Source organism: Sarcophilus harrisii, chromosome 1, assembly GCF_902635505.1.
Source record: "Sarcophilus harrisii chromosome 1, mSarHar1.11, whole genome shotgun sequence".
NCBI classification, from domain to species: Eukaryota; Metazoa; Chordata; class Mammalia; order Dasyuromorphia; family Dasyuridae; genus Sarcophilus; species Sarcophilus harrisii.
This window is the reverse complement of record NC_045426.1, coordinates 645477205-645504087: the sequence shown is the minus strand read 5'-3', so window position 1 is coordinate 645504087 and position 26883 is coordinate 645477205. Positions and strand designations below refer to the sequence as shown.

Below are 26883 nucleotides of genomic sequence, written 5' to 3'. Positions count from 1 at the left end.
AAGATAGTTTCGTGATATAGAGAATAGAGTATTGGACTTGGAGTTAGGAAGAGCTGAATTTGAATCTTGCTTCAGACAGTTACTAGTAGTATGAATTTGGGAAATGCGCATAATCTTTCAGACTCAATTTTATCATCTGTAAAAAATGGGAATGAAAATGGGCCTATCCCACAAGATTGTGGGAGAGTGAGACACAATATGTACACAAAAATTTTAAAGGGCCCCAAATAGGATAGGCCCTCTCCTGGAGGAATGTAGTTGATGTTTTTGGTGTCTTGAATGGTTACATGGGCTGTTATATCTGTGAAAGCCACCATGTGGCACTCAAAACTTGCTGTATCTACTTAACAAGTTAATCAATTGTTAACTTCCTGCTCTAGTGCCAGGCATTGTCCTAAGCATGGGTGAGAAAAAGGAAACCCCAAACCAACATGTTCTTTCAAGAAGATCATAATCTAATGGGGAATACACTCCATGGAAGACATGAAAGAGATTGTATACAAATGAGTGAAGATGAGACAGAATGTTTTGTGTAAAGAATAATTCAAAGGTTAGTTTGGCTGAACTACAGAGTGTGTGATGAAGGGGGTTTGCATATTAGGGGCTAGAAAGGAAGATTGGAGTCAGATTATGATGATTTTAAACACTAAACAGAGTAGTTTTATGTACACATAATAAGGAGCCACAGAAGTTTATTGAGAAGAAGAGTGACGTGATGAGATCTACATTACAAAAAATCAGTTTGGCAGCTGTGTGGAGAATGCACTGAAGAAGCTAGAGACTTGAGGCAGGGAGATCACTTAGGAGGCCATTGCAATAGTCCAGGTAAGAGGTGATTATGGATTGAACTAGAGCCAAGGCCATATGAATAGAGGGAATAGATGGATGCTAGAGATGTAACAGAGTTAGAACTGTCAAGACTTGGTAGCTGATTGTTTGATCCACTCACAAAGTGAAGTAGAATAAAAAATTGAAGGTGACTCTAAGGTTGTAAACTTAGATAACTGGAAGGATAGTGATGTCCTTAACAGATATAGTTATAGCAGGGTTGGCTACAGCTGCCCTGCCTGTTTCTAATCTGTTACATGTGCTCACATGGACACTTTGAAGATACTAAAGTCTCTCATGTGTGATTCAGAACTGAAGGGTCTTGGATATTTTAGGTGTGACAAAGCCATCCTTTATTAGTTATTCAGCAGAAGTACTCTTGCCTCAATAGATCTTTAGAAAGGAGTCACCCATCTTCAATTCCCTCTTCCTGTCTACAATCCGAAGATTCTGTCAGTACTACTCAAGTCTATCCCTGGATTGAAGGAGAAGGCTGACAATGAGAACAGGCGGATTCAAGATGAGTTTCATTCAGCACCTTTGACTACCTCTTCTGCTTTATGGCTATTATTGGCTGTTTTTTTTTTATTTTTGTTTTTGTTTTTTTTTTCCTGATCACAGGTGATACTGAACAGTGATCCTGAGATGGATTATGTCAAAATCTTGAAGCCAAGTCCACAAATTTGAGATATTGGAGATTCCGGGTCGATTGGTCAGAGTCTGCAGAAGAAGTTTTTGAATCATAGAAGACTACTGAGGAGAAGAGGATGAGAGACTAAGCCTGGCTTGTCAGATAGGTCATCTATCTTGAAGGAGATTCCTTGAGGTGATATGCCTAGTTAGTAGTCCTTTGAAATGCTTCATGTTCTGATATTTAAACTTTTAACTTCCAAGGAAAGCATAAATGGAATTATAAGTCATTGATTACTTAAGTCTTTTCAGTATGTGTTTGTGTGAGCTTTTTGTGTCAAATATTTCTTTTGAGTCTTCAAAGAAAATCCCTGTTCCAAAGTGGTTTCATGCTGTACCTTGAATACCTTTCTATTCTTCTCCCTGAGGAGTTATTAGTCATTAGCCAACTTAAAACTAACAATGAAGTATTTACATAGCACTTTAAGAATTTTAAATGAGCTGAGAATGCTAGAGGGAAAAATTGGAAAAGAAATGAGAGCTATGGAAGAAAGGATTGGAAAGGGAATTAACAGTTTGGCATAAGAGGTAAAAGGAACAAGCAACAAAATCACTGAATATTACAATGGGACAAATAGGACCCAATGATTTCATAAAAAAATAAGAAATATTTTTAAAAATTGAAAAACAAGAAAACAAGAAAATATAAGATATCTTATGAATGTAAAAAAATGTAAAAATGACTGATATAAAAACAGATTGAGAAGAAATGAGTCATTGGACTATCTGAATTCCATGACCCAAAATGAGCTTAGACCCAAGAAATCTTAAAAGAAAACAGTTCAAATTTCTTAGAACCTGAGGGCAGAGGATAAATAGAACCACTATTCACTTATTGACAGAATCTCTAACACCTCTCCCCCTCCCCATAACAATTTCTGAGAATATAATTGCCATAATTCAGTTTCCAATTCAAAATATTGCAAGTATCTAGAAAGAATTCAAGTTCCAAGGAGTCACATAAACAGATTCATATGTGATTTAATAACTGCTACTATGGAGTAGAGAACTTGGAATATAATATTACACAAGGCAAATAATATAGTGGCTTATAAATAAAAAGAACTTACTAAAATTTAGTAAAATGTTGCAGGGGGAAAAAAAGACTAATAATGACATAGATGATTTCCAAGAATTCCTGATTATCAGAATTCTGTAACCTTGAATTTCAAACATAGAATATCAAAAGAATACATAACAAGGTAAACATGAGTGAATAATAATAGAGTGCTAAATAAGTATTAAATTGCTTATATTGTAATGTGGGAAGAACTGATACATGTTCCCCTCTGAACTCAATTAACATAAAAAGTTATGGAGGGAATTTAATTGAGAAGGCCTGGAAATGTTTTTGTTATGTGTTGATGGTTTTAAAAGAACATTGGATGTATGGGAGGAAGAGAATATACTATGGGGGAGAGAACAGAAGATTAGGGAAAATAAGGTTATATTTTAAAATTGTATTTATAAATTGACATCTGTACAAACAGAGGGAGTAGGGAGAATATGACACTTAAACCTCCCTCTCCTCTCTCATCTGAACTAGTAAAAGAAGGAAGAATATATGCAAATAGATGTGTACAGAAATATATTTCACTGAAAAAGAAATTAGGAAGGAGAAAGGAAAAGAGAGAATGAGGAATTAAAAGAAAGGTAGATGAAAGGAGGGATTAATACTAAGCAAAACAAACTCAAATTAAGGAAGCACAAACATTTTTGTAGATCTTTTTGATACATCAAAAAGTAGGAATCTAAAGGGTTGAGCATAAAATGAAGAATGGCTACAGTATATGAATGTAATAAGATATATTGTGCTGGAAGGAATGATGGAGAGGTTGAAATCTGGGAAGACTTGTATAAACAAGTTATACAATTAAAATATACTAAAGACAAACAGTTTTGAAAGAATTATGAACTCTTAGCATAATGGCTAACCATGATTCCAGAGAACTAATGAAGAAATATTCTACCCTTTCCTGATAAAGAGTTGAAGGACTCAGAGTACAGAATGAGACAAATTTTTTTTGGACATGACCAATGTGAACACTTGTTTTGATTGACTATATATTTGTACTGGGTTTTCTTTTTCTTTTGTTTTTAGCTGGAGAAGAGAGAGTGAAAAAGCCATTTTTTTTGCTGATTGAAACAAATAAAACATAATTTTAAAGTATTATTTTTATTTTTAATTTTTGTTTTCAGTTACATTTCTTCCCTCTCTCCACTCTCTTCCCATTCATTAAGTAAGAAATACAATATCCATTTTATATATTTTTCTGCTGGATTGCTCTCTGTTCTTTCAGCAGTGTTTTGTTGTTGAATAGTGAGTTTTTGCCTCAATAGCTGGCATCTTTGACTTTATCAAAAACGAAGTTATAGTGGTCATATGTTTCTATATATTGTATACCTAATCTATTCCATTGATCTTATTTCTTATCTAGTACCAGATTGCTTTTTTGTTTGCTCTTTATTTTCAAAATAAGTGAATAGCTTTCAATATTTCCCCTTGCAAAATCATGTATTCCACAGTTTTTCTCCCTTCCTTCCTCCTACCCCCTTTCCTACACAGCAAGTAATATATGTTAAACGTGCAATTCTTCTATACATATTTCTACAATTAACATGTTGCATAAGAAAAATCAGATGAAAAGGGGAAAAAATGGGAAAGAAAACAGACTAAAAAAAGGTGAAAATAGTATGTTGTGATCCACATTCAGAATGGATGCCCATAAGTTGGGGAATAACTGAATAAGTTATGGTATATGAATGTAATGGAATATTGTTTTATAAGAAGCAATCAGGAAGCTAATTTTGGAAAGACCTGGAGAGATTTACATAAACTGATGGTGAGTGAAGTGAGTAGAACCAAGAGAACATTGTATACAGTAACAAGAAAACTATGTGATGGAGTGATGGACTTGGCTCTTTTCAGCAATGAGGTGATTCAGGTGAATTCGAATAGATTTGTAATGGAGAGAGCCATCTGTATCCAGAGAGTGGACTATGGGGACTGAATGTGGATCACAATATAGCATTTTCTTTTTCATTGTTGTTGTTGTTTGCTCGCTGGCTTTCTTCTTTCTCATTCCCCATCCTACTTTTTATCTCATTTTTCTTGTGCAACATAATAAATGTGGAAATATGTTTGGCAGAATTGTACATGTTTAATCTACATTGGATTGCTTGCTGTGTAGAGGAGGGGGAAGGTAGCGAGAAAGGGAAAAAAATTTGGAACATAAGGTGTTGCAAAGGTGAATGTTAAAAACTATCTTTGTATATATTTTAAAAAGGCTATTGTTATAAAAATAAAAATAGCTAATAACATATCATATTAAAAAGATATCTCAGTACTAAAGAAGGGAAAGGGACCTGTATGTGCCAAAATGTTTGTGGCAGCTCTGTTTGTAGGCTAGAAGCTGGAAATGGATGCCCATCAATTGGAGAATGGTTGAGTTAATTGTGGTATATGAATGTTATGGAATATTATTGTTCTGTAAGAAATGACCAGCAGGATGAATACAGCGAGGATTGGTGAGACTTATATGAACTGATGCTAAGTGAAATGAGCAGAACCAGGAGATCATTATATACCTCAACAATGATACTATATGAATATGTATTCTGATGGAAGTGGATTTCTTTGACAAAGAGATCAGACTCAGTTTCAATTGATCAAGGATGGACAGAAGCAGCTACACCCAAAGAAAGAACACTGGGATATGAATGTAAACTACTTGCATTTTTGTTTTTCTTCCTGGGTTATTTATACCTTCTGAAGCCAATTCTCTCTGTGCAACAAGAGAACTGTTTGGTTCTGCACACATATATTGTATCTAGGATATACTGTAACCTATTTAACATGTATAGGACTGCTTGTCATCTGGGGGAGGGGGTGGAGGGAGGGAGGGGAAAAATTGGAACAAAGTGAGTGGAAGGGATAATGTTGTAAAAAATTACCCTGACATGGGTTCTGTCAATAAAAAAATTATTAAAATAAAGAAATAAAAAGAGATCTCAGTAACTTAGAAGAGAATGAGTTCATAGCTCACTTGCCTTATTACCTAACTTATACCTTTCCCCTGATATTTCACTCTTCCTTAGCATGACTCCTAAAATGAATTTGACATTTTTCTTAAATCGTATGTACTAAAGTGAAATTGAAAGTAAAAAATATATGTAGATTTTAAAACTCTGGAGTTGTTGTTCTTACCAGTTCTAATTTCCTTTATTTTATCTTCCAAGGACCTTGGTTTTATAATTGAAAGGTAGCAAGTATAGTATAACTCCCCATCCACTATCTGTTGCTACTAGAAAGTTGCATCCATGAGAATCTCAAACTCCTGACCAATTGCAAGATCCATCCATGATCAGTTTCACTATTCTTTTCAAGTATCATTGCAAGTCAGAGAATAAGTGTGACTACTCATTGAGAGTCAGCTAGAAGAGAAACCTTTCCAGGGAAAAGTGCTGTTTTGTCCTTTTAAAATCCCTATATTCATATGATTTTGATTTTTTGTAATTCCTTTGATGATAATCTTGAACTTTTCCCTTTCAGCCTTCTTTCTTTTTTCTTGCATACCCATGTAGAGATGCAGAGAGAAACTGGTTTTCCTACTGTACATTGGGAGGGTATGATAGCAAATGCTATGATATAAAATGAGGAAAATTGAGGAGATAAAGGACATTAATAGCTGTGGGAAAGCTGAAGTGATGGAAGGAAGATAAAGATTTATAAATGTGGAAATGATGCAAAAATACATTTCAGTAATATACAATGGCTTGTATAAATGTGTGGAAGCAAGAGATGAAGTATGAAGTCAACTGATCCAACCATTTTGGAGAGCAATTTGGAACTATGCCCAAAGGGCTTTCAAAGGGTATATACCCTTTGATTCTGCAGTGTCTCTACTGGACTTGTATCCCAAAGAGATCATAAAAAAGGGGAAAGGACCCACATGTACAAAAATATTTGTAGCAGCCCTTTTGTAGTGTAGTAGACTACACTACTACTAGTAGACAAGAAACTGGAAGTTGAGTGGGTCCCCATTAGTTGGAGAATGGCTGAATAAGTTATGGTGTATGAATGTTATAGAATATTATTGTTATATAAGAAATGATCAGCGAGATGATTTCAGAAAGGCCTGGAGAGGCTTACATGAACTGATGCTAAGTGAAGTGAGTAGAACCAAGAGAACATTGTAAGCAGCAATAGCAAGATTATTCAATGATCAATTCTGACTGAGGTAGTGCTTTTCAAAAGGGAGGTGATTCAGGCCAGTTCCACTGATCTTCTGATAAAGAGAGACATCTGCACCCAGAGAGAGGACTGTGGAGACTGAGTGTCGATCACAATATAGTATTTTTATCTTTTTTTTTTTTGTTTGCTGGCATTTTGTTTTCTTTCTCATTTTCCTTCTTTTTGATCTGATTTTTCTTGTGCAGCATGATAATTGTGGAAATATGTATAGAATTGCACATGTTTAACATATATTGGGTTACTTGCCATCTAGGGAAAGGGAGGAAAAAAATTTGAAACATAAGGTTTTGCGAAGGTGAATGTTGAAAACTCTATGCCTATGTTTTGAAAATAAAAGGCTTTAATTGAAAAAAACTATTGAAAAAAAAGAAAGTGATGGAGAAAATATAATGCAGATAAAATATAAAAGTGTGTTTCAAAAGAAAAAAGTATGAAGTTCAAGAGGAAGCTAATATTCCTGTCTTGTTTTGCAGGCTGGCCTAATTTGGGCTCATTTTGGTTTGGAATTATAACAACATGAAACCTTTATGGATCATCTAATAGTCAGAAAAAGGTTTATTTAGTCATGGCATGGAGTTTTCTCAGCAAGAATACAACATTGATTCACTTAAGTGTAGCTTCCCTGCTTCTAGGTTAGCTTTATAGGTCAACTCTAAGGGAGAAAAACTTCAACTTTCCTGTGCACTATCTTGTAATTAGGTTACCATGAAACTATGTCAACAATGAGAATCTTTGTCCCTTGACAGTTAAGTGTTGAGGATTCCTTTGTGTCTTTTAAGGAAAAAAATAGTGTAGTTTTTCCATGGAATCAGTCCTTAGAAGAAGTTATTTTAGCCTATGTGACAGAGCAATATTACTCCTACCATGATTGCACTGCAAAGTTTATGAAAGAAAGCAGAGCATAAAATAAACTAAAAGTGTATGTAAGTGTATATAAAGGATGGAAGGCTTTAAGTGTTTTAAATTTTTCCTACTCTTAAAGGAGGTATTTAATCAGGGAAGTGACATGGTCAGATCTGTGATTCAGGAAGATTACTCTGGTAGTTGTGGGGAGAATCAATTATAGAGTGAAGAGATTGAAGGCCAGGGATCCAATTAGGAGGCTATTGCAACAATTAAGGCAAGAAGTGATAAGGACCTGAATCAGGGTAGTGACTGAAAAGAAGGTGATGGATTAGAGAGATACTGGGAAAGCAGAATCTATAAGATTTAACAAACAAGGGATTTAGGGAATGAGAGAGAACTGATGATTTGTGAATCTCAGAAGATAATTGAAAAGATCACAGGATTTTAGATTTACAGCTAAAAGATTTTAGAGGTCATCTAGTCCAATCTTTACACTTTACAACTGAAGAAAGATTAGATGGTTAGTCAATATGAGGTTATTGCCCCATATAAGAGGTGGGCAATGGGACATTTATCTTTCTTAGCCTTGAAGGGAAATATTAACCCATATTAGAACTGAGCTTAGGGGGTTGCTGATCTATGTAAACCATACGTGGTGTGGGCAGAAGACAAGATACCAATCCTTTGTGAGTTCTGAGTTGTACACTAAGTTATTTGAATCCTAATTAATCAACCCAGAAACAGTTATAGACAGTTTTTACTTTACTTAAATTCTCTTAAATTTGACTTCACATAAAGAATTTGGAAAGAAATCAGCATTTTTCCCCCAAAAGAAAACCCATCTATATTAACTTTATTGTATAGTTCTATGGGATCTCTCTCTGTTTCTGTCCCACAGTTCAACTCTCTCCCACGTCCCCTCAAAATACTCCATCTCCCCAAAATAACCCTTCAAGTGAAAGCAAAAGAAAGCACTCTTGTAGAGATCGATATAGTCTTAGCAGTGCCCAGAGAGATGAACTTTAACTTTCTCTGACTACCTCACCCATGTTAGCCCCCATTTCGTGTATCTTCCATCCAGGGTAGAATTAGATTCAGAAGGTAAAAATAACCTGGGAAGAAAAACAAAAATGGAAACAGTTCACATTCATTTCCCAGTGTTCTTTCTTTGGGTGTAGCTGCTTCTGTTCATCATTGATCAATTGGAACTGAATTAAATCTTCTCTTTGTTGAAGAAATCCACTTCCATCAGAATACATCCTCATACAGTATCATTGTTGAAGTATACAATGATCTCCTGGTTCTGCTCATTTCACTTAGCATCAGTTCATGTAAGTCTCTCCAAGCCTCTCTGTATTCATCCTGCTGGTCATTTCTTACAGAACAATAATATTCCATAACATTCATATACTACAATTTACCCAATCATTATCCAATTGATGGGCATCCATTCATTTTCCAATTTCTAACCACTACAATCAGGGCTGCCACAAACATTTTGGCACATACAGGTCCCTTTCCCTTCTTTAGTATTTCTTTGGGATATAAGCCCAGTGGTAGCACTGCTGGATCAAAGGGTATACACAGTTTGCTAACTTTTTGGGCATAATTCCAGATTGCTCTCCAGAGTGGTTGGATTCATTCACAACTCTACCAACAATGCATCAGTGTTCCACTTTTCCCGCATCCCCTCCAACATTCATCATTATTTTTTCCTGTCATCTTAGCCAATCTGACAGCTGTGTAGTGGTATCTCAGAGTTGTCTTAATTTGCATTTCTCTGCAATTTCATCATTTAAAAATTTACTGTTCATATCCTTTGAGCATTTATCAATTGGAGAATGGCTTGATTTTTTATACATTAGAGTCGATTCTCTATATATTTTGGAAATGGGGCCTTTATCAGAACCTTTAACTATAAAAATGTTTTCCCAGTTTGTTGCTTCCTTTCTAATTTTGTTTGCATGAGTTTCGTGCATACAAAGACTTTTTAATTTGACGTAATCAAAATTTTCTATTTTGTGATCAATAATGATCTCTAGTTCTTCTTTGGTCACAAATTCCTTCCTCCTCCACAAGGATGACAGAATTTTTAGAACAGATTTCATTGACTGCTACTCAGGTTGTTCCAGGAGCAAACATGAATTTATATTTTGAGCAACTTAGTGGCAGGGGTAGGAGGCAGCAAGGAAGGTTTGATGTCTGCTGAACAACTGAATTGACAAAAAGGTGGAAAGACAGGAACCCTTTTTCCTTTAATAATAGATGGCTTACATATGAACTTGTGGGGTAGGGATATTTTACACCAATTAGGGATGAAAATCACCACAGATTTTTAGGAGGAGTCATTGCTGCTGTGGATTCCACCTCTCCAAAAATGACTTGGATTACCAACACACCAGTATGGGGGGAGCAATGGCCCTGACCAAAGAAAAAACAGATGCTCTACATCAATTAGTACAAGAACAATTAGAGTTATATTTAATAATATTATCAGAAAAAATTCAAAGACACTCCCATTTTAGCTATTTGAGTTTTACTTTTCTGCCAGAAGGTATAAATCAAAAACCACTTGAATTTCAGACTGACCAGGTACAGACATTAAATCAGATCTAAAAATTGATTGGGGACACTCAATGGCTTAGGCCCCAAATTTATATACCTGTAATGTCGGGGTTAGCTTTCTGGAGGATCTCTGGATGGGCTTTGGTTTTTAGGTGGAGAAGTAATGAAGGCAAGAGGGCCACCACGAGGCTGGTCAATGATGGAGTCTGGAATCTGGAGTCTGGAGCCTGAAGTCTTCCCTCTGTGTCTGAGAGAATCTCCTGTGTCTGAGATTCCCTTAAATGCCTCAGTATGAGTACATCACCACAGCACACTGAGTATGCACCAACTGTTGCCATTACATCACCTAACACTAAGTTTCACACTGAGTAGGTACATAAATATAAGCAACCTTCTGTCCTTGATTCAAGTACATCTTTTCAGAGTTCCAGCCCTCTGCATCTCCCACTTTCTTTTGTTTTAGAACACATGTGGTCACACCCTCCCTGATTTCTCAAGAAGGGAGGTGAAGACACCAAAAAGAAGGTGATCACACCCTCCCTGACATCTCAGGAAGGGAGATGAAAACACCAAAGGGAAATAAATGGGGAGTCAAAGCAGATATTGTTAGTGCGTTTCCTCTGAGCTGAAGGGTCATACTTGAAGCAGGTATACATAAATCCATCAGCATGGGAGGTATTACACAAGACACCTTTTCAGGATTCATTTTTGCAATACCAGTAGCAAAAGAGACAGCCTAAGTGGTCACTGAATTCCTTATATAAGCTTTTGCAATTATGGGTGTGCCACAAGCAATAAAAACAGATAATGGACCCGCATATACTTCTAAACATTTTGCCCACTTTTGTGCACAGTATCAGATTTTACATATCACTAGCATATCTTTTAATCCTCAAGGACAGGAAATAGTACAGAGGTGAAACAAAGACATCAAGATGCTCCTCCAAAAACAAAATAAAGGGGGAGCCATAGGTAACTCTAGAGAAATTTTACATTTAGCTCTTTATACTATTAATTTCTTGATTTTTGATAAAGATGCATTGGCTTCAGCAGACAGGTTTTATATCTCTCAAAAATCTTGATTTTTTAAAATGAACCTTTTTGGTACTGCTGCCATGATGAGTTTAATGTAATATTAATTTAAGCATAAAATGGCAACTACATTGTATTATATAAATATTGGGAAAATTTTCTTAAGCTAATCAAATACAAGGCTGCAGCAGTGATATAGAGTAGTGGAATACAAGGGGGAAAAAGAACAAATAATAAAATGACTTTTTATCAGTGGTTATTCATTATTTTGTTTTCTTGCATGTGGAAGAAATTATCTTTTTTGAGTTTGAAATGTTCTAGTAAATCCAATTGTCTCTTAGCTTCTTCCATATCATCTTGAATTGCAGAAATAAGGGCATCAGTTGAACTAAAGTTTTTTTCTGGTCTGATGTAGCCAGTGATGACTATACTAAGGATTTCCCCATAGAAGTCCTCTTTCAAGGTATGTATAATGTGAGTTTCCACAGATTTTTTAGTATTCTTGTAATATGGGTTCCATCCTATACTTAAAACCATTTTATGGACATCTCCATTTCCAACAGAGGCCCAACCATAATAAATTCCAGGAGATAAATCATGTGGATGATTATCCACTACTTGCTCAGGAAAGTTTGATGTGGGGATGCCCAGCTCCTTGGAGCCCCATCCAAAGCCCCTCACCAGCTTGCCCCAGTAGAAATAAGGCAGGTATTTCATCACATCACTGATTCCCGGGCTCTGGAGACAGCCTGGCCAGAGAGTCTGGGAGAGCTGCAGTGGAGTTCACAGCAACAGTTCTTCTGGGCCAGCCGGGAGTGGAGGGAAAGGGGGAGGGGGAGGGAGGGAGATTCCTAAGGGCACAAGGCAGGAGGGAGACCAGGTACATGTTTACAGCACGAGACTCACAGACAACGACCCTCACCAGAAAGCTGCTGTCGAAATGCGCGTGTACCTGATGATATTTAGAATGAGATTCTTGGGCTGCCTGAAATAAAGGAGTATTGGCTAACTTGGTTAGAAGGCTATCTGCCTTTGAATTTCCATCAAAAATAGGACCTGGAAGTCCACCATGAGAGTAGACATGCAAGATATAAATCTTACCTGGATGCTTTCTCACTTGCTCTTGAAGTTCCTTAAAGAGCTGATATATATTAGAGGCTACAAATTTTATTTGGGCTGTGGCAATTCTTTCTATCACACCTATGGAATAAGCTGAATCAGATATTATATTTACATTTCCTGGATAATAAATAAGAGCTAGCATGATTGCATACAATTCATTCTGCTGAGTGGACTGAAAAGAAGGTCTGATTACTCTCTTTATGGTTATATCATGAGAGTATACAGCACAAATATTTTGTTTGGATGCATCTATAAAGACAGTTGATCCTTTAAGTGGAACCTTAGAAACCTTTTCTTCAAAAATCCATTGCCAATTATGTAATAGCCAGGTTATCTTTAATGGAGTCCTATGTGTAAAATTTGGAGCTGTGGCCAATAAAATTTGCCACTCTGGGATGGTTTCACAGCATACATTAATTTGTGCATTGGTATAAAAGGTATATATTCTATCAGGTTTTATCCCAGATCGTTGTACTATTCTTTTAAGGAATTTAATAAAATTCAGTGACAAGCACTGGGTAAGGAGTAAGGCTTTGTTCTGGTTGTGCTGGGAGGTTCACCCACTCTATCATACTGTCTCCTTGATGAAGGACTGCTGTGGGTGCCTATTTTGTAGCAATAACTGATATTTCCAAGGGTTTCTGAGTGACTCTTTCAATCACATCGAATAAAGCCCAGTTCAACCTCTCTCAAAGCCTCTTGAGCTTCTTTTGTAAGCTGGCCTGGTAAGTTTAAAGCAGTACTTCCCCTTAAAATGTTGTTGTTAAGCCTAACACTGGACATATCCATTGGCTATCTCCTATCAATTTCTGAAAGTCATTTAAGGTGTTCAACTTCTCTATTCTTAAAGAAAGCTTTTGTACTATAAGCATCTTAGGATATACTTCATATCCTAAATATTGAAAAAGAGGGTATCTGAATTTTTTCAGGAACTATATGCAATTTGTAGTCCCTTAGTGTTTCTATGGTCTTTTGTAGACAAGCTTCTAACATTTGTTCCTCAGGTGCACACCCCAAGAGATCATCCATTTAATGTAATAACATAACTTTTTGAAATGCTTTTCTTACTGAATTAAGAGCAGCAGCTACATACATTTGACACATAGTAGGGCTATTTTTCTTTCTCTGTGACAAAACTGTCCATTCATATCTTTACTGAAAAGGCAAATCTTTTCATATCCTCCTTATCCAGAGAGATAGAAAAGTTTGGCTATAACCCAAAGAGGTCATTCTCTAGGCATTTGAGTATGAGATGGAAGTCCAGGCTGAAGAGTTCCCATAGTTTCCAACTCTTCATCTTAAATAAGTTTACCTGCAGGGGAATTCCAAGGACTTAGAGAAGATTATAAGTGTCCTTGGTCAAGTTGCTCTTGTTTTTTTTATTGTCTATATCTAATATATCTATATTATCTAATAAGGCCTGAATTTTATCACTTGCTAAGGGCCACTGTTCTATCCACACTGGTGTATCAGTTTTCCATTGAATGGGAACAAGTGAAAGTGCAGACAGGCCTTCAACAGCAACCCTACCTAAAAAGCCAAAGTACTCATTTGTAATCCTAACTGTTGTAAGATGTCTCTTCCCCATAGATTGATGGGGATTTTTTCTACTACAAAATGAGTAAAAACTTCTGTTTCACCTTCAAATATCCATCTCAAAGCAGGAGCCCTAATTTCAGCTGCTATTGATCCTCCTATGCCAGAAATATAGGTGTCTGCCTTAATCTTTTGCTAATGGCTGGGCCAATTGGCACCTCTAATGACTATATGACTTGCACCTGTCTATCAAGCCTTTCAATGGTATGCCATTTACATATATAGTGAGCATATGATGGTCAGCTATAGTAACAGCTACAGTGTAGAATATTCCTGGATTCTGTTGTTGGGAGTCAAAATCTGGGCAAATATCACAAAATTGTCTATCCCGTATGTGTATCAGTAAACCTGATGCTACTACTTCTTCTAGTTGATAAGTCACACATTGTCTATCTGTATTAGTGACTGGGATGTTAGTTACACATTCCTTAGTTTCCCAAATCAGTGAATGGATAGACACTTAAGCTTTCAGGAGGTGAAATGGCCAAATCTACTGTGCCTGGAGGCAAAGGATCTATAGGCCAGACAGGGACAGATTTCATCTCCCTAGGGGATATCTCAGTATTCCCAGCTGCATACAATTCTATTCTCCCCCTTTGCAATCTCTTTTCTCCATCAGGTCGCTTCCGGCTGATTGAGCATGTACTGAACTTCTATAGACTCTCTGGGTGTAACATTGACTGCCATCATGCCCCAAGTGTAGATCCTTATGTGCAGAGCCTCGAAATGTCTTTCAGTGTTCCACCTTTGGCTACAAAAATGTACTGTCCAAGCTAGCTTTCTGGAGGATCTCTGGATGGGCCTTGGTCTTTAGGTGGAGAAGTGATGAAGGCAGAAAGACCACCACAAGGCTGGTAAAAGATGGAGTCTGAAATCTGGAGTCTGGAGGCTGAAGTCTTCTCTGTGTCTGTGGCTGAGAGAGTTCTTCTGTATCTGATTCTCCCTTAAATATTTCAGTATGATTACGTCACTACAGCATACTTTTCATGGGCCAACTGTTGCCATTACATCACCATATTACACCAAGTATATGTTTAGAGAACTATTATCTCACACTGAATAGGTGCCTAACTATAAACACCCTGCTGTCTTTGATTTAAGTACACCTTTTCAGAGTTCTGGCCCTCTATATATACCCAACCCTCTGATGTTTCCTTTGTGTAAAATACTAGAGGGTGATCCTTGGTTGGATTCCAGCAGGATGTGGACTCCTGAAGCCCTTGACAGCATAAAGCAGATAATACAAATAATGGCAAAAGCAAGCACTCAGAGTACTTCCACAAAAAAGGTTACATAGCTCTGTTATTTTAGCTCCTACATAACCCATAGGAGTTATACATCAAAATGATGACATTTATGAATTACTACATATCTCAAAGACCAAAAGTTCACTAGAACTATATTAAGACACTTGAAATTATGAGAAAAACATTGCTCAGAATTATCCAGTTAACAGGAGAAACAGTAATTATATGGGTTAACATAGTAAAAGATAGGTTGGATTGCTCCTCGGGAAACCTGGCCCATCTTGTTAGGGTTAGGAGAGGTAAGAGCAGAAAAGCCCTGACCCAGTCCTGTCTCCATTGCCATTTTTATTCCCTATAGTGAAATTTTAAATTTATTCTTCTCCTCTACTTCCTCATCAATTCACATCTCCCACAGATTTGGAAGACATTTTGGCATTCTATTTCCCTAAGGATCCCGAGGCTCTCCTATGTGAGTTCTTCCTTACAGTTCTCAGTCTCATGTTCATGAGACTTTTTAGTTTTTAGCTTCATTATCTACTCCAACTCAAGTTTAATACAAGCAGCCTTGGTTGGTACCTTTGGGCTCCTGAATGTGCCCTATTGTGGCTGACCAACCTTGACAGCACATTTTCAGAATCCAGAGAGGGCCACATCACCTCTAGTAAAGGGATAGCAGCAGTCAGATTTTTCTTCAGATTAAGGACCTTAACCTTGCAGACTCTGGCTACTATAATTAGATGGTTGATGGAGGTGATACAGATAAGCTGATCTTTGGTTCTAGGACAAATGTGACTGTGGACCTGGTATCTCCTATCTCTGTTATAGGGAATTAGATCTGATGAGAACAGGTCTGATTGTAGGTCACATATTTGCTAGTGGGGAGAGAGAGAGAGAGAGAGAGAGAGAGAGAGAGAGAGAGAGAGGAATGAAAACTGTGGTAAATTGAAGGACTTTGAGTTCCTTCCATAATAAGACTAATGGACTTAGGACATTCAGATATGAAGTCCAGAGAACTGTTAGCCCCAGCAGAAGCAAAGATGGGGGAGCAACTTGGGAGAGAGAAAAGTGGCTTGTGGTCTGGAGTTAGCACAGGCATGTGAGCTGCAGATGTGAGAGTCAGCTTTGGGCTGTGGCCAGGGAGCTGGGGCTGAGGTTTACTTTTCACAGTTATTTGGTCACATGAATTCACTTCCCACACATGGGGTTTAGGTAAAAGAAGGGTGGGAATCAATGTTGAGGTTTGTTTTTCACAGTTAACTTGGTTTCATGTGTTTGCTCCCCCACATAAGGGGCCAGGCCAGGGCTGAGAAGGGGCCAGGAAATGGGTGAAGTTTGCTTTTTTATTCTTATTTGGTCAATATGTGTCTTGCCACACTTGGATCTGCATTGCAGGCTGGCAGGATGCTCTGTATGGGCCAGCTGAGTAACAGAAAGTCATGGTTTGATTGCAGGACCTTGGACTCCTCTGTCACCCAGCATGTTCCTGGTGAGGAGTCTGGATACCATGGCTTGCCTGGTCAGTGACTTCTACCCCAAGTCACTCAATATGTCCCTGTCTTTCCTTGGGATCTTAGTCTCAGCCCAGACCCTCACTGTGATTCTTAGAGCCCATGAACCTACAGTCCCATTTAGGCTGGCAGGATTGCTGAGAATTATTCACTAATCTGTTTAATTCAGCATCTTGGGAAAGAAACCCTTGTGTCCTACCAGTCACGTATGAGTACCACCTACCTGGGAGTGGTGGGTGGTACCAAGAAGGGATATCTTGTGCTTGAGAACAATTTTCTAGATCACCGAGGGGTAGAAACAGGGGTAAGAGCAGGAATTGGAGGAAAATTATTTATAGAGTGCTGAGGAAGTGCCTGGTTAGGGAACAGGGGTCTGGACTAGGGTATCCTTGAGTAAAAAGAGCTATTCCAGACCATATTTCCTGATTGAAAGTTGGGGAAGGAATTCATAAATAATAGATGAAATTCCTAGAATAGATAAGGGGAAAGTCTGGCTGATGAAGGGATTTCTGATTTATAGAGGGAAATCCTGAACTGAAGAAGAAAGTCTTGGGCTCAGTGAATCCCAAAGCTGTAGCTGATTATCTTTCTACTTTCAAACTCTGGGGTTATCCCTCAGCTAGAACTAACCTTCCATGATCACAGGTGAGTTAAAGGTGAAAAGGGGAAGGGCAGAGATAATGAGATTGAATTTAGGATGATCAGAGGGGAGATATTTTGACCAGTCTGCCAGTCTCCACTCTGACAATATGGTATCTCTGGAGTTCCATGTGCTATGATCAATGCAGAGCATGATACAAATAGCCCTATGTATGTGATAAATCAGGGCTCAGTGTGAATAATGTTTGAGGAATTGGAGGAGTGATGGTCTAGACCTTCAGAGTGAAGATCCAAAATTCAGGGAATGTGCCAGTCCAGAGCTCAGGGTATCTCATTCCTATTCTTCCTAGCCTTTTCAGATGCTCCTCATCCTGAGGTGGCTCCCACTTCTTCTTTCTCTATTTCTAGTTTTGGAATTCTGAGTTTCAATGGAGGAAATTTCAAACCTGAATTAACTTCATTCATTGCAGATTTATGCTGTAGCATATCAGCTGGTCCTCACTCTGAATTTATATCTATTCAACTGTTTTTTTGTCAACATAGTGGATAGAGAATGGACCTTCAAGTCGGGAAAATCTGGTTTTCAATTCCACTTCTAACATATACTGGCTGTGTGCCTCTGGGCACTTTATTACTCTAGGCTATTTTCTAATATAACAACTTGCATTGCAGATACCAACCCATCTTGGTAGAAAGAGTTACACCCAGGATTTCCTTCTACTAATAAAGTAAGTCCTGTCCCCATTGCTATCTTTATTCCCTATAGTGAAAGTTTTAAACTTACTGTTCTCCTCAACTTCCTCATCAATTCACATGTCCCACAGATTTGGAAGACATTTTGGCATTCTATTTCCCTAAGGATCCTGAGGCTCTCCTATGTGAGTTTTTCCTTACAGTTCTCAGTCTCATGTTCATGAGACTTTTTAGCTTTTTAGCTTCATTATCTACTCCCACCTTCTGGCCAAATCATAATATTTGCCAACATGTATTCAACATTTTAAGGTCTTCAAATCTTTTTACATAGACAATCTCATTTGACCCTCATAAGTGCCCTGAGGAAGGTACTAATGCTATTGCCTCTCTCCCCTCTTCAAAATGAGGAAATTAAATTTCAGAGACATTTACTGATTTTTCTATCATTACACAGTTGGTAAGAGAGAAACCAGTGACTCAGTGGATAGAGCACTGGATCTGGAATCAGGAAGACCTGAAGTTCCAGACTCAGACACTTTCTATCTGTGTGATCCTGGGCAAGTTACTTAACCTCTGATTGCCTGACAAAATGAATCCACTGGAGAAGGAAATGACAAACCATTCATGTTATGGTGTCTTGCCAAGAAAACCCCAAATCAGTCACGATTGAAATGATTGAACAACAGCAACACCCTACAGTTGGTACAATTAGAGTCTGGATTTTGATCTACTGTTGGTTCCTCATTTCAGTAATACTACTTTGGTGATTGTGGAGAATAAGCTTGAATGGAAAAAACCTGGGGCAAAGAGACTCAAATAGAAAGCTTAATAATAGTCTTTCTTGATTAAATCTATCACTTATTCTAATTCATCATGCTGATCATGCGAAATCTTCCTAGTGCTATCTCTGCCATTAAGCCCATTTCCCCCTGCCTCCTCCAGGACTTTGATCTGTCCTCAGTTTCTCCTTTACACCTAGCTCCTTCCCTTTGATGATAAATTTGGGTCTTCCCAACCTCCTTGACCTTAATTGCTTACCTGCTTCTCCCCTTCATTGCTAAAATTCTATGAGTTGTCTTAACCAACTCTCTAGTCATTTTCTCCCCACCCTTCACACCTGTCTTTCACATTCCTCTCCTCTACAAAGAGAATTCTCTTAGTGATTTTCTAACTATCAATCAGGATTTCCTTCAAACTCCATTCTTTTTTGACCTCTCAGCAACTTTTTATAGATTGTCACCTATGACTGAACACCTTCTCTTCCATTGTCCCCCAGTGACACTACCTTTATTTTCATTGCCCTTTCTAACTGCTCCATCACTATTTTCCTCTCTGAATCCTCTTTAGTGTGGATATTCCTTAAAGGTCAGTCCTAGACTTTCTTGTGTTCTCTTGACTTTCTTTACTTTGCTAATCTCATTCACTTCCCTGATTTACTATTAAGTCTCTGCTGGTGACTCACAAATCTGTATTGTTAGATAAAGATTTTTTTTTTTAACCTCTCTTATGAGTCCCAAAACCACATCTCCAAATGGCTTTAGAACATGCCTACCTGGGTAGCTTACAGTCACTCAAAGTTAACATGTCTAAAATGGAGCTTATTCTCTTTCTCCCCATTTTTGACAAGATTTCTCCTTGTTCTACTATTCTATTCGTTTCTTCTCCTTTGTTGTATCCTTGGGGTGATTGTTGATTCTTCAGCTCTCTTCAGTCTTATATTTAATTAGTTTCCAAGTCTTGCCAATTCTGCTTCTACAACATCTTTTACTCTTTATTGTATCTCTTTATTCTTCTTATCATTTTATTAGTAAAGGCCCTAATTATTATTTTCCTGTTTAGATAAACTCTATACATGTCTTCTCTCCTTTCTCCTCCACATCACAATACAATCACCAATATAATCTCCCACACATATGGAAGATCACACATAGACATACACGTGTGTGTATTTATAAAAAAAGTCATTTGACTTCTCTGTTAAGAAGTCATTAATAGCTTCCTTTGGTTTCCCATATAATGTCCAAACTGTTGTCTGACAGTCAAAGCCCTTTACCATTTGAAGCCAACCTGATTCTGTACACTCTAATCTCTCATCAGTCTGGCCAACTCATGCCCACTGAATACACTATATCCTTCTGACTTCCATATGACTTCAATAACCTCTCATTGTTTCCCTCTGATTTGTTGAACTCTTGAACCATCCTTTTAGATCAAACTCAAATTCTACCTTGTCCATTAATTCTGCTTGAAGCCCCAATTCCATAGTGACCTTCCCCTCAGACTTCAGAAAGCAGCTTGTTTTGCAACTCTCAATGTTAACATTGTATATTATATTCACTTGTGTTGGTGTCTTGTGTTGGTCCCTGCTAGACTGTTAGCTTTGTGAAAGCAGTTACTATGTACCATCAAAACACTGTATCTTTTTCAGTATGTAACAGTATTTGGTATGAGTTTAACAACTCACATAAAGGAAGTAATGAAGAAATGAAAAAAGCCAGGTTATATCTTCCTAGGGACTGAGAAGAATAAGTCCAATTTAGAGTCTCAAGCAGAGGGTATGTAATACTCCTGAAATTGGAATGCATGATTAAGGGAAAAAGGTATAGCAACTCATTTTCAATGTTTGTGATAATCCAGGACATAAGTTTGGAATAATCAAGTGGTCAAAATATTGATAGCTTCAGGCTCAGTGTGTGATAACCCAATGCTCAGAGTATGTGATATCTTAGAGCTCAGTGCCTGGGAGAAGCCATTATTTAGGGTATGATTTCCCCTTGGCTCAGATTCTGAGATGTCTCTTGGTTCAATGTATTTGATATTTAAAACTCAGGTTGCATATAATAAAACATCACTTAAACTATGTCATAATATTCCATGCTGGGTTTGTGAATACCCATCATGTGTGTAATATTCCCTTCTCTAGAGGCAGCTGACAAAATAGACTCATTTTTCTAACATAGTAAGGCCCCAATATTGAATCCTATTTTTTTCTTTTTCTTTTTTCATTTTTTTGATTTTGTTTTATTGTATTTTGATTTCTCATAAAGTTGTTAGCTTCTATTTGCTCAGTTCTAATTTTTAAGGCTTTTGTACCTCCTTTCCCAATTAATCAATTTTGCTTTTTAAGGCATTCTTTTCTTTTTCTATTTCCTTTTGCACTTCTCTCAATTCTTTTCCCAGTTTTTCCTTTATCTCTCTTATTCAATTTTCAAAATCCCTTTTATATACTTCCACTGCCTGAGACCAATTCTTATTTGTCTTGGAGGCTTTGGATGTAAGAGCTTGACTTTGTTATCTTCTTCTGAATGTGTGTTTTGAGCTTCCTTGTCACCATAGTAACTTTATAAGGTCAAAACTTTATTTTTTGTTATTTGTTCCATTTCCTTTTAACTCTTTGTTAAAGTAGGGTTCTGTTTCTAGAATGGATGGCACACTGTCCCAAGCTTTAGAGGTTTTGTGCAGCTATTTTCAAAACTCCTTCTAGAAAAATGACCATAAGCCCTCTTTTCTGTCCTGAAGCTGTTAGGAGTGTTCCTATCCCACTTTAATTGTAAGACAAATATGCTAAAGTAATAGAATCTTGTTTTGCTGAAGCTGGGGGCCAGGGCTGAGGCTGGCACTAGGACTGTCCTTGGATTGTGAACTGGACTCCTACCCTGTTGCCACAGACCTTTTCTGTTGACTTTCCACGTCTTCTTTGATGTCTCTTGGTTGAGAGTTCTGGAAGCCACTAATACTGCTACTGATTCAGAGCTCCTGCTTTGTGGATGCTGTGCCTGTGCTGGTTCAGTCTGCACTGGAATTGCAGATCCAGAAACCCCTAGTACTGATGTTGATTCAGAGGTTCCTAGACCCATTTTTGGTTTACTGTCATGAGGCCAGGACTGCTTGCTGTACTCATAGCCTATACCACAGACCTTTTCTGTTGACCTTCTAAGTTATCTTCAGCTGGAAATTGTTCCACTCCATCTTTTTGGGTATTGTGATGCTCTAAAATTTGTTTAGAGCCACTATATAAAGGAATTTGGAGTACTTTGGGGGACAGGCTGGGTAAGTTCTTGCCTTTATTTTTCCATTTTGGCTCCATTTCCTCCAACATTGATTCCTAAGGCAGTCCAAAGATACCTTTCTTCCTGACTCTAACTTTTGTCTTTTTTATCAGGAAAAACAGAATCTGAGCAGGGGAACCAGGTGCTCCTTAGACTACTGGGCTTGATTGCTATGGAAGAAGACCTTGGCTATTGACATTCTATTTACCACCATGGTTTTGATATTTTGATTTTCCTTCCATCCCATGAAATTATTCTTGTCTGTTTTCTGTTCCTTCATATTTCCTTCCATCTGTCTTTCCCAATCCTCATCCATACTTAGCCTCTTTTCTTTCAGTCTCCTCTCTACTTTCATTTCTGCTCTCTTAGATTCATCTTTATTTTCCAAGTTTCTTCTCTTGCCTATTATTTTTTCTGTCCCTGTGGTGTCTCTTTTTTGAATCAAAAAGGGTAATGAAGAAAATAAGTGCCCTCTAGATGAGTTTGTTCTCTGACTCCCTGACTTTTGACTTCTGAATTTTGTTCCTCTAGAAGCCTAGGAAACAAAGTTCTAGGAGATGATTTGGACCTTTCTGTGATTATTAGAGGCCCAGAATGATTCTAATGACTCCAGTCATATTCATTCCCTTCTGAAATTCAGAATTGTGCATCTTCAATCTTTCTCCCCTGAAATAGGTTATTTCTTTCCTTGGATGTCACAGTATGGAAGTGGAAGTGGGAATAGGAATGGGCATGTGTGTGGGGAAAATATTCATAGTCCAGTTTCCCCAGGTTTCCATAGTTTGGGCAATAGTAACAGTTCTCACTACTCCCTTTTCCCTATATGAGGTTTATTTTGGGTGTATATACAAGATTGCAAGCTCCAGTTCCTGTTCATGGAATTTTGGCATGTGAGCTGCTTGGAGCCAGTAATAGAAGTTAGGTTATGAAGGCTGGGGACCTGTGGGGGAGAAACACTTGCCTCATGCCCTTGTAGTCCCTGTCTTCTTTTATTATATCAAATGGGAGGTCCTTCATTCTTATAGTTCCTATAATCGAAGAAGGAATCACATGAGGGAGGTTTCTTAATTTCCATCAGGATGGATATGATTCAAGTGTAGGGAGAGACTTTTTGGTAAAAGATTTCATTAAGCCCCTAATGCTATCTATATTCTCTCTTTCCCAAAGGTCATTCCTGAGGTAAGAAGCATATATATCCTATTAAGGATACTTTTTAGGCTGCAACTCAAAGTCTAGATTTTCTCTGAGATGCTGCTAAATGTAATTGGAGTCCTCTGCACTCTCTGCACCTTGTTTCCCTGATAAGAGAGGAAATGTAAGAAGGATCCAGGGAGTACACACTACTAGAAGGAATTTAGGAAGCCAAAGGGGTCTAGGCTGGAGAAACTGGAGTGGGAGACAAGGACAGATAGCCAAGAATAGGAATGGATAGGATAATCCTTCAGACTATGGGAGAAAGAATAAGGTAATGACTCGCAGGTCCTGAGATTGAACTTAACCTCAAACACTGACACTCCCTTGGAAGGAAAGAAACAAACATTTATTAAGTGATTACTATGTGTCAAGATGTAATGGGCTGAAGCTGAGCAGATGCACTGAGGTTTGGACAAGCAAGTACTTGAGGCTAATTACCAATTGGACAATACTCTATTAGCATTTGCTTGGAAAATGGCCTCCTGCCATTCTGTGCTGAGCTCATCTTTTGGCCTATAGAGATTTGGAGGAGGGATTATAGGATGGAGTAAAGGAAGTCAAGTAAGAGTGACTCCTGGCTTTTGTGTGGCTGTTCCTCTCACATCCACAAAGAATAAAGATCAAGGACTTTTGCTTACCCTGACTCCTGCTGATTCTAAAGTATCCAGGGTGCTAATGCGGTCATCACACCAAGAACCATACCAAGCTCTGGAGATACAAATATAGACAAGAAAAAAGATACTAATGGGAGAAGATAACACATAAAAAAGAGTAAAAGAGGAAAGGATGAAGAGATTCAAGGGCATGGTTTTGAAGTACAAGAGTCTGGGAAAAGGTCAGCCTGAGTTCCTCCACAAAATGGAGACTTTAGGAGGAATTCACCAATGGGAAAAGAGTAAGCCCCACAGAGACATATTCCAGGTTGAAGAGACTACAGGCACATTAGGATGCTTTGGGTTGAGAAGGCCCCAGATGCTAAAGGAAGTTCCAGAAAGAGACAGACGGTGTTGGGGCATGGTTCTGAAAATGGAAGCCAAGAACAGACCCCTTGTTCCCAACAATAAAACCCCACATTTGAACAAAGAAATGTTCAGGGATTAAACTCATTGAGTGAGGTGATGCCAGAGAAATCTGGGTCACAAAACTAACATACTACCTTCCTTGAACTCTGTCAAAAAAAAAATCCAATCATCTGAGGCTCATGGGGTAAAACCTGCAAAAATTTGATGTGGGTATCAACCTACTATGATGAACATAATGAAAGTACCATGATGCCTTGATGGGAGTGAGGTGCTAGAAGTGATAATGAGGGTGAGGAATGAGATGCTGGGAATATGGATATGCCAGCAACTTCCTTGTTCATGTACCTCCCTATATTCTAAGTCAAGTTCCCCTCCTCTTGTCCTCTCCTCATGTCATTCATTCACAAGCCAGTGCATTCAATTTTTTTTTCAAGACTCATGATAAGCTGAGGCTCACATCCCATTACCCATGAAACCCTTTGCCTTCTGTGTACCTTCTCTGCCCAAACCTGTTAGTGGAAAACAAAAATTAACCTTCCCCTGATTATTAGACCTTGTGGCAGCTTGGAAGTTGTTAGATAGTGAGAGAGCAATAGGAGGCAGTTTGCTAGAAACCAAAAAGAATGCTGATCTGGTCCAGGCCTTTGATTAAGCTGATAGAGAGGAACCCTTCCCCCAAGAAGTATAAGGTTTACTCTATTCTTGTTCAATTTCTCATCTCTGAAGGAATTATGATAATTAACATTTATATGACAGTTATGTGTCAGGCACACTGCTAAAACACTTTACATATATTACAATTTTATTGTCACCCCCATTTTACAGATGAGAAAACTGAGGTAAATAGATGTTAAGTGATTTGCCCAAATCTAAAGTCAGAGTTCTTCATCCTGATGCTATTGTCCAAGAATGATAACTTTAGCATCTCAATAATGGATCATTTGTTTTCATTCCCAGACTCCAAAGGTTTAACTGTGCTAGGTAAGATCCTTTCTTGAAGGGTTGTCAGTTGTCAGAGTTGTCAGGATCATGTGCAATGGCCAGGGAGGGTTCAAAAAGATCAGGATTCAGGAGGACATGAATAGTTCCCTCCCTCAGAGGTTAAATGGCTCAATATGATCTCTTATATCTGATCACAGAAGAACTATGGGACTTGTGAGATAAATCTCAGCTTGGGATTGGGAGATTCTCCACTAAACTTGAGGAGCATAGACAGATGGATCAAAAAGGATAGGAACCAAGAGAGGAATGAAGGCTGTCTTCTGGTTTCTCTTACTGTAATAAAAAAGCAAGAGAAAAAATAATCTGACTTTGCTAGGATATAAAAAAGGAAAGGGTGACAGGATCATGCTGTGGATTGGCTGTATAGTCTGGAAGATCCATCCCCCTCCCCTCTGGAAGTTAATCTTTTCAAGCGGAGTTTGAGGAACCATGGAATTTGAAAGATAATACTGACAATGTGTGGTGGGAGGAGGTCAGACAACATCAGGACCCCTTGGGAAAGTCCACTCTGCTGCCAAAGTGATTTCCAAGAAATGCATATCTGACTCTAATCTTCCCAGCTCCCCACTCAGTAAACTTCAGTGATTCCTTTTAAACTCCAGGATCAAATACAAAATGCTCCTTTTGGTTTAACAACCTTCACAACTAACCACTTACTACCTTTCCGGTATTTTTACCTTTACTCTCCTAAATGTATTCTATGATCCAGAGCCACTGGTCTCCACCCCGCTTCCCTACTTCTTGTCCATTCACTGGCTGTCCCCTATGTTTGGAATAATCTTTCCTCAAGTTCATCCTTGAAACTCATCTGAAATCCCACCTTCTTTCTACAAGAGGACTTTTTCAGTCCTTCCCAGTCCCTCGATCAATAGGAAATGCCTGCTTTCTGAATTTATTTTGCATTTTTATGGGATATAATAAAGGTTTTTGCATGTTGTCTTCTCCAATGGAATGTGAGGTCCTTGGAAGACAAGATTGTTTTTGCTTTTCTCTGATCTTTGTTGCTTAGGAGTGTCCCAGGCTTTATAGTCTAATATTTAATAAATGTTTCTTGACAGACTGAAGGAAAATTCCACACAAGATCCCTGGGTTTGAAGGACTGGGGGCTCTATTTTATAGTATGGATACAGACATTTCACAGCTCCTTTTCCTTAAGCGAAGGGGAAGAAATCCACCTAGTTCTCATCACTAATCTAGACTTTATGGTGAAGTAGGTGTAATCTAAGAGTGCAATATTCTTCCAAGGAAGTGGGTTAGTTACAAACCATATTCCTTCAGTGGTCTTGAGAGCTGCTTTTCCCATGGCTTCTATAGCCTTTGGACAATCATACTTATCAAATTAACTTTACTGATAGTGAGTTGAAGCACCTGAGAGTCCTAACCCCAAACCCCTTCAGACCATTGCAAGTTCAGTGAATTACCTAAGTAGAACAGCAAGGGGTTGCCATCCTGTTCCAGTGGGTAGATAAGTTAATGCAGTTACAGTGATGCCCAAAGTGAGACTTTCCCAAGGAATATAAACCAAGCCAGTGAACTGTTCTCCTGTCCTCCCAAAATGATTTCTGAAAGCACCCCAACAACCTCATGTAGCCACCCTGTCATGGCTGAAATGATCTGGGAGTTCCATCTGGTCCT

The 26883-nt window shown here is 38.1% G+C and overlaps 1 long non-coding RNA gene and 1 pseudogene across 2 annotated transcripts; one reads left to right on the top strand and one right to left on the bottom strand.

Annotated features, from left to right (window-relative positions):
- Positions 1–406: 406 nt before the first annotated feature.
- Positions 407–2299, top strand: LOC105749709. 2 transcript variants are annotated; one of them, XR_002769660.2, is made up of 2 exons: positions 407–550; positions 1220–2299. It is a non-coding gene; the product is annotated as an uncharacterized LOC105749709 (long non-coding RNA). The 2 variants fall into 2 exon arrangements; XR_004231162.1 differs by lacking the exon at positions 407–550 and adding an exon at positions 561–825.
- A 9165-nt stretch (positions 2300–11464) lies between these two features.
- Positions 11465–16618, bottom strand: LOC100932253 (annotated as a pseudogene).
- Positions 16619–26883: the final 10265 nt, after the last annotated feature.